The sequence below is a fragment of the Dryobates pubescens genome, chromosome 28, assembly GCF_014839835.1.
Source record: "Dryobates pubescens isolate bDryPub1 chromosome 28, bDryPub1.pri, whole genome shotgun sequence".
NCBI lineage: Eukaryota > Metazoa > Chordata > Aves > Piciformes > Picidae > Dryobates > Dryobates pubescens.
The window spans coordinates 10,350,351-10,358,160 of record NC_071639.1 but is presented as its reverse complement, the minus strand read 5'-3'; positions in this window follow the sequence as shown (position 1 = coordinate 10,358,160).

Here is a 7,810-nt window from a genome sequence, read left to right as displayed (position 1 = left end):
TGGTGTTTATCATTTCTGTGGTGTTAGACTTTGATCATTTAAAATTATCTGTACCACAACTTAATGCTTCAATAAAAGTTCGCTTAAATTGTTTGTAGTGATGATCCAGCAGTTCTACCCTTCATGTTTTGTGCTTTTTGGTACTAAATGGGTTCATTCTGAAGTAGATTCATGTCTTGTCCTAAATTACTTTCAATTCACTTTACCCTTAAGGGATGCATCTCAACTCTTAACATGTTGGTAGTTTAAAATGAGACAGTATGTCCAAGGAAGATAAATAAAAATGGTGCTTTTGAGGCTACAAATGTTTGTCTAAACTAATACACAAAGATTAGATATTTACTGGTTTCATCTAGCCTGCTTTTTCAGCATTTAGTGTTTTAAGTATTTCTCTGAATTAACTCCTGCTTCTGCCAGTCTTAAATAACAAACTGTCTGGCATACATTTGTGCTACTTAAGCTTAGACTGACTTTGGGAGTTACAGATGAAGTTTGTAGCCTCGACAGTAAACCAGACCAGAAGCTAGGGGCTAGGAATGTCAGTACTAAGCTGCTGCAACAATCATAACTGAAATTTCCATGATGCCATGTGATCAGTCCTGCAGGAACAGCTGCAGTTCAACCATACCTGCATAACACCAAACAATGAATCTGCTCTGGTACTTGGATCTCAGTGGAGGGTGATTCAGAGCAGGTACTGGCTATTAGTCTGGCTACTGTTTTGGTGGGGCAGGAATGGGTGTTGGCAGAGAAATGAAGCTTCCCAACTGGTGCAGTGTGAACTGTGGCTTTCCCGGTGACAGTCCTAAAAGCAATTGCCACCGGAAGCTAAAGGCACAATGCTTGGAACCAATACTTAGGGTGTGCTCCAGAAATGTAGTTATCCCAAGCTGTACAGCCAAAACTGTGGAAATACTTCATGTGTAAACTGAAGCCTGTTAGAATGCTGAAACACTGCCTGTGACCAAAGCCTAGAAAGAGCAGGGTAATTGTGCTGGCCTGTTAAGCTTCCATGCCACCACAGTAATGACAATTAAGTAGAAAAGTTCATGAAGGGCTGAGGGAATTGCTGAGTGCTACATGGAGTTAAACAGGATTCAAATGCAAATGAATGCAGAGAATCATCTGCATGTTCTTAAATGCACACTAAAATACTCCAGTTTCCAATGCTTTCAGCTTTGAATGTACCTACAGACAAGCACTTGGGAGAGAACTGTCATTAGAAAGCTGCTGAGACAGGTGTTTCCTGACAATTTTGTTCCATTTGACTTTCAATTACATGTTTTAACTTCAGGTGGAGTTATGCTTGTGTGTTTTTTGTCCTGCATCATTCCACATTGGTGGTGTGCTCTATGGTATAGGCTGCATATTGCCTACAGTGAGTTAGTGACAGAGTGCACAGTTAAGCAATTGCATGCTTTATCTCCCTGATAAGAGTTTTTCTATGCAGTTAAAAGGGGATTGTGTTCTTATTTCACAATCAAAAGGAAATTCTTGTGTGAATGGATCACTATAGGAGCACTGCTTTATAGCTGCAGGGAGCTCAGTGTGTGCCTCTGCAGTAGGAAGGTGCAGAGTAACCACAGCAATGAAAATTGACTCTACCAGACTAATTTCCAGCTTTTGAAGTTGTCTTACTTCATGGACAGAATAAGGACTTGGTACTTGTTTTACAGAAAGCCAAGCACACAATTGAATGTTGTGGTGGTTATGGGGCTAAATGCATCATTTGATGCTGTTCTAAAGCAAAGGTGGTGGTGCTGCATTAGAGGGGAGGGAAAGATGTGTTTTTACTTGGCTATTAAAGCATTCCCAATGCAGTTAAGATCCTGCAAGGCTGTATCATACAGAATACTTACTGTATGCTAATTTGATTAGATGTTAAGATTTGTGGTGTTCATATGCTGTGTATTACCTAAAATCACATTACTAGCTAGACTATAGATGGGATACTCTCCACACCATCTCTCTCAGCACACATTTACCAGTTCTTACTAAGGATTCTTACAGACATGCATTTTGCAGACACATTCAGATGGTGCAGAAATTGGGGAGGGGGTGTGTGTATTTGAAGATCTAACATTTCATAGCTCCTACTTATTAAATCTTATCTAAAGTGATAACCTGATAGAAAATGAAGCATTGATGGAATTACTGATTTAAATATAGACTTGTGAAACGGAATTTGGGGGGAAAGAGAGAGAGAGAATTGCACATTTCTATTACAGCAGACTAGGTAAAATATAGTCTCTGTAATGACAGCTGGCACACATTGGAACAAGACAAAGGTCCAGAGGCTTCAGGGTGTATTTGCTGAAGCTACAGTACCTACAGCTGAAGGGCAACACACATGAAGCTGACAGGTATAAAACAAACAAAAAGCCATTGTTGTAATTGTCTACTCTTTTCTGACCGAGTTTAATGTTAGTATTTGTTCAGCTGTGCTTTCACAGTCTTTAGGCAGCTAATAACTAAATTAATAGCCTTTAATATTCTAGGTTTAAGCTTGGTTAAAAAGTTTCTTTACAGCTTTCTCTTAAGCACCATGACATGAAAAAGCTGAACAATTTCTGTTTGTGCCTTTCAACTTTTCCATTTATTGTGCTGCTACATAACAGGGAGATATGTTTTCTGATTACCTGCTTTCTTAACATTGTAATCTCTTAAATACTTCACCCCTGAAATAGCTGAACTATGCAGACCACCCAGAAGGGCTCAGCAGACACAAAGTTAACAACTTAGTTATTTTCTCTTCCTCATGTTACTACATCAAACAGTAGGTTTGATGGATCACGGAGAAGTTCTACGCTTTTTTTAAGGGGAAAAAGGCAGCAGAAGCACACAGAACTCACATTTTAAAGCAGCCCTTCATAAAGCTGCCCCAACCCCTTTTAAAAGAATTGTTAATCCTAGTTACTGACTCAACTTGGACAACTGCCAACACATTGAGCACTTCTCAGTTTCTTCTAGTAACAAAGCTCAGCTCTAGGGTTTTGGTGTGAAAGCTGACCTATAGATCACATTTGGTTCCTGATCCTACAAGTCTCAGTCAAGCAAAGGCAGGAAAGCACACATACAGCACAAACATGCTAGCATGTTTCTCTAGCACATAATGAAGTAGTATTTTTAAGCAAAGCATGTTGTTATTCTTTTGGCTAACCCAGGTATAATTACAACCCCTGCCTCTCCAGGTCAAGAGTTCTCAATGTCTAAAATAAACACACACATGAATCTGTTCAGAAATCAGAAAGGTGGGAGTGAAGGGTACTGCTTGGGATGACTCTGTGTGCATATCAGAACAACTAGGGTAGGAATAAAGGAATAGGAACAAAGTAGCACAGCCAGTCACAGGGGCTCAGAATGTGCCTCTTACAAGCTTATTGTGAACTATGGAGCTGGGTGCAATGTAAAAAGAGTGGGAGCTCTGGGCAAGGTGGGTGTCTGCTTGATTCCTTTGTTAGAGAAGCCTCTCAACACTTTTTTGTAGTGTTGTATACAAATCCTTGGTAAATTCAGAAGATTGGGGGTGGGGGGAAGGGAATTAAAAATCTTTTTACAGAAACTAATGGTCAGTCTGGACTGGTAGCAGCACACTCTCCCTCTGGATTGCTCCCAAAATAAAGATGACAGAAGGGTATTAGTAATGCTTTGCCTTGCTTTTTCTGGTTTCCAGAGCAGTGATGGCTGAAGGAGCTTGAAGCTGAGATGGTGCCAGTTACACATCCCTTTGTGTGTTAATACACTGAATATAAGGGAGAGTAAGTCTAAGGTGACACTCTACCTTATTCAATGGTATAAGCTTTTCTGCTTCGAAGTGACTGGGCATACTTTCATGCACAGTACAAGTGTACTACATTAAGTAATGGCTAGGTAAAGACAGAACACCTTGGGCTTTACCATGTCTTTTAAAACCTGTCTTCAAAACTATTTTGGCATCTTAAAATTGGCACCTGGTGGTTTGTGTGGTGGTTTTGGTTGGGTGTTTTTGTTGTTTGGTTTTGGTTTTAAAGAACATACGTATCTAAATGCTAACACAAACCTCTGTTTATTACAACTGAAATCTCTTTGCAGGGGAAATCTTGAGCCCATGATAGATAATAATGATGGACATTACAGCTAAGATGTTCAAGACTGACATTTGGAGTGCCATGTTCAGTACTTTAAGGAGTTTTTAAGCAGTATGTATTTAAGCAGTGATACCAGATCAAAATACAGCTGTGACAGTATATAGGCATCTTGTCTCATCTCCTGTAATTCTGTTGCTCACAGAGTGAAGGCCCTGTCAGATAAAGCAGTGCTTAATAGCAAACTTTTTACACTCATGTAACACATGTTCAGATGAATGTACTTCAGCATCAGTCATCACTCAGTGAATACTATTTTATTCAGTACAAACTACTTAGAATGCAAGAACTGCAATAAAAAGTTATGAAATTAGTTATAAAATAGATTACTAGGAGCCCTTCATGGGGATCTAGTACAAATACATGCCTGTAAGAAGGGAAAGAAGCAAGTCCCCAGTTAGTTGTGGAGGGTGTAATGTGCATTGCTGCCAACTGTAAAAGATGATCCTAAGTGTAAACAACATCCCTTCAGAATCTCTAAGAGAGCAAATAAAGAGAGCTATCAAGGCCAAGAATTCAATATTCTCCATTTTCATTATTGACTTGTACCAAGTGGCTCAAATCCATCCACCATTCTGAGACCCACAGGAGAGAAATTTCTCAGAGCAGATCTCTGCAGAAAGACAAAAAAAAAAAAAACACAAAAACCCCAACTAGAACCAACAGTAAGTAAGTACCACTGAGGCATTGCAGGCAGCTGGTAATCCCCTCCAGAGCTGCCTAGGTCCAATTTGGAAACCGAGCTGACAATCCTATCTTCGCCCTCTCGATCGCTTGCTGGGGTACAACAGCTATGCTTCCTTGCAAATGTGAGTAATAAGGGATGGTAAACATTTCAAGCTCTGAGGCTGAGAGAGCTTTGGTTTTTCAAAAAGATTGTTCGTCTGCTTTTCTAGGGAGAAACAACAAAAAAAATAAAATTACTCTTTGGACAAAGAATCTGCTACAGGTTAGAAATCAAAGGTCTCCATTCTTAAATACTGAAAATACCCTGAGCTGACTGTAAACTAAATAAGGCAATTTTCAGCATTTATTTCTTTTAAGGGCAAAAATCTCATGACAGCAGTTATAGAAATTCAGGTAAATTCTCTCAAACTTCATCTCCTGACCTACATTTCTGACTAGCTTACAGTCTTTCGCCCTTCAGGCTCTGAGCCAGCTGGACATAAGGCCAGCTTCTTTCCAGAAGTCATGTGGCCACAGGAGCACAGCTCTGAGCCAGGCTCATGGCTCCCACCTTGCAGCCAGCCTTGCTAGCACAGCCTCAGCGACACAGCTGCTAAGTGGGAGCTGGCTCCCAGCTGGCTGCTTCAGGGTACAGGTAGTGTTAACCTGTCACCATCTGCAGCCATCCATGCAGATACACCCTCCAATGACCCTGGGCGTTCTGTGCTGTAACAAAAGCTACTTTAAAGAATTGATTCTCTAAAGAATTGGACTTTAATCACATAATACAAACCATACTGGAAACAAAGCTGTTTGTTCAACTACTCTTCACTACTTCCTACCTCATTTTTGTTAGTTCTTTGAAGATAACAGAACGTGTTTATGATTTCACCCACACAGGATGAACTAACATTGAAAAAGCAACATTCTAACACCTTGTAGTAGTAGAACCGAAAGGAAAACAAACTCCTAGGGCATTTACCCTTGGGATTCAGCAATATGATTCTACATTTTATACTGGGTGTATGTAATACCTCCAAACAAACAAAAAAGGCATTGAAGTACCTGGAATTCCAAATTGCTGCAAAGTTACACTTCAATAAAAGCCTGAATTCTCATGCAGGTTGACTAATAAGGATGTTTTGTTTCCTGTACATAGCAGTTCTTGAGGTGTGTAAAAAAATGCTTTCAACAGCACTTCAACCACAAGCAAAGTGGTGTTCATGTACAAGGAAAACAATTCAGTCAAAATATTTCACTGGGAGCATTGATCAAAATCAGTAAATTAATATGAAACACGAATAACCTCCTGCTTTTACATAACTGAAAGGGGGGGGGGGGGGGGGGGAACCAAACCCAAGTGCCTTTTATATCAGTTTGCTTCAAACAACTACAGACAGGCTAGATGAAACTAAATTAAGAGCTTGGCCCTGGAAAGTAATGGGTATTCCCAGTGACCTTTGAAGTCAAGGGCATTCAACTGCTTTCGGCCCAGCAGGAGTAAGAATTTACCTCTTAGTATCTCAAACAACTAATGCCAAATCACATGGGCTCATGTAGAAGATTCCAAACGTGAACATCTCATAAGTTAGCAGATGAATTCTATAGATAGACATCTTCTCATTTGGCTGGGTAACAAGTAACATAGTTTACTGCCTATTTGTTACTGTCTGCTTCAGAAGATTGTCATAGATTTTACTAGGGGGAATCCCAGTTGCTCCGTGCTGGCCACTGAAACAGTTCTCAGCTCTGCCACACCACTGTCCCGCACCGAGTTCCCTGAGGATGCTCCTACTGCTCTTCCCCTCATGTGCTCCAGGACATAATACTGGCAGGAGACAGCTCCTCACTGGAAGGAAGGAGTCGTCGAAGCTTTTAGCCTGCTGCGTGCAAGAGGCAGCATTTGTTACATTTAACAGCTAAGCTCTTTATCCCTGAGCAAACGACAGGAAAACAAAGCGAGCCTCTTCATGAGGTAGCACAAAAGAGCTGGGCCCGGAAGCGACCCCTTTGCAGCTGAGCACACCAACTTCAGCTCAAAGCCATCGAGCCCAGTAAGACAAAGAACTGCACAGTGAAATCCACTACCTCAGCTGCTGAGGTAGAGAGCATGATGGGTCTGAAAAAAACAAACCAAAGTGTCTGCAGGGGGAACAATTTAATAATATCTGTTCAGAAACACAAGTTGGGAGCCTGAGATACACAAGCTTTCATTCAAGCTTGCTTCTGCATCTCTGTGCACCTTACAGCACTATTGGTTGCATTTAGCCATTTCCCATGGTAACATTTTGCTGAAGAGCCTCTTTTAATCACCTTTTGTCACATTACCAACTTTAGTTACGCTTCCAATTTAAATCAGCCCAGAAACTACAACACCCTTCTCCTGAGGCAGTCAATTCAGCAAACAGTACAGGTATCCAGGCCGTATCTGGTGTGTCTACATGCACACAAAGCATCTTTTACACACCAAATACTATGGGGTGTCACTATATAATACTGAAAGTTTTCAAGCTGAGGCACTCACAGTCTCAACAGACAAATCTAAAAAAACTTAAACAAAGCCTTCCCCTATGTTTTCACAAAAGATTTAACCTTTCAGTTAGCAGAGTACCAGGGCCTCACACAGAGAGTAAACGTTCAGGAGGAAATGGGAAAGGGCAATTACCTTCTGCAAAAGGATTGAGAAGGAATTCCAAGCCTGAAGATAAAAATCAAAAGAAAATGGAAAGAATGAGACAGAGTAGAAAGACAGTGTTTATTCATTATGTGTTTCAGTGAACTTTCTCCAATTTCCTGTAATGTACCTTAACTGCAATAATGTTTCTTTGCTAAGTTTGCTAAGCTAGTCCAAGTCTTTAATCTAGGAACTTCCACAACTAAAATTTGAAGGCTACAGGGCCCAAAATTGCAGATGCATTAGCATGTCTAAATGGCAAGTGAACCCACTGAAATGAGTGCATACCAATCATGGATGTAGATCTCAAACACTGCCACTTCTTTTAAAATTACCATTTGGTTGT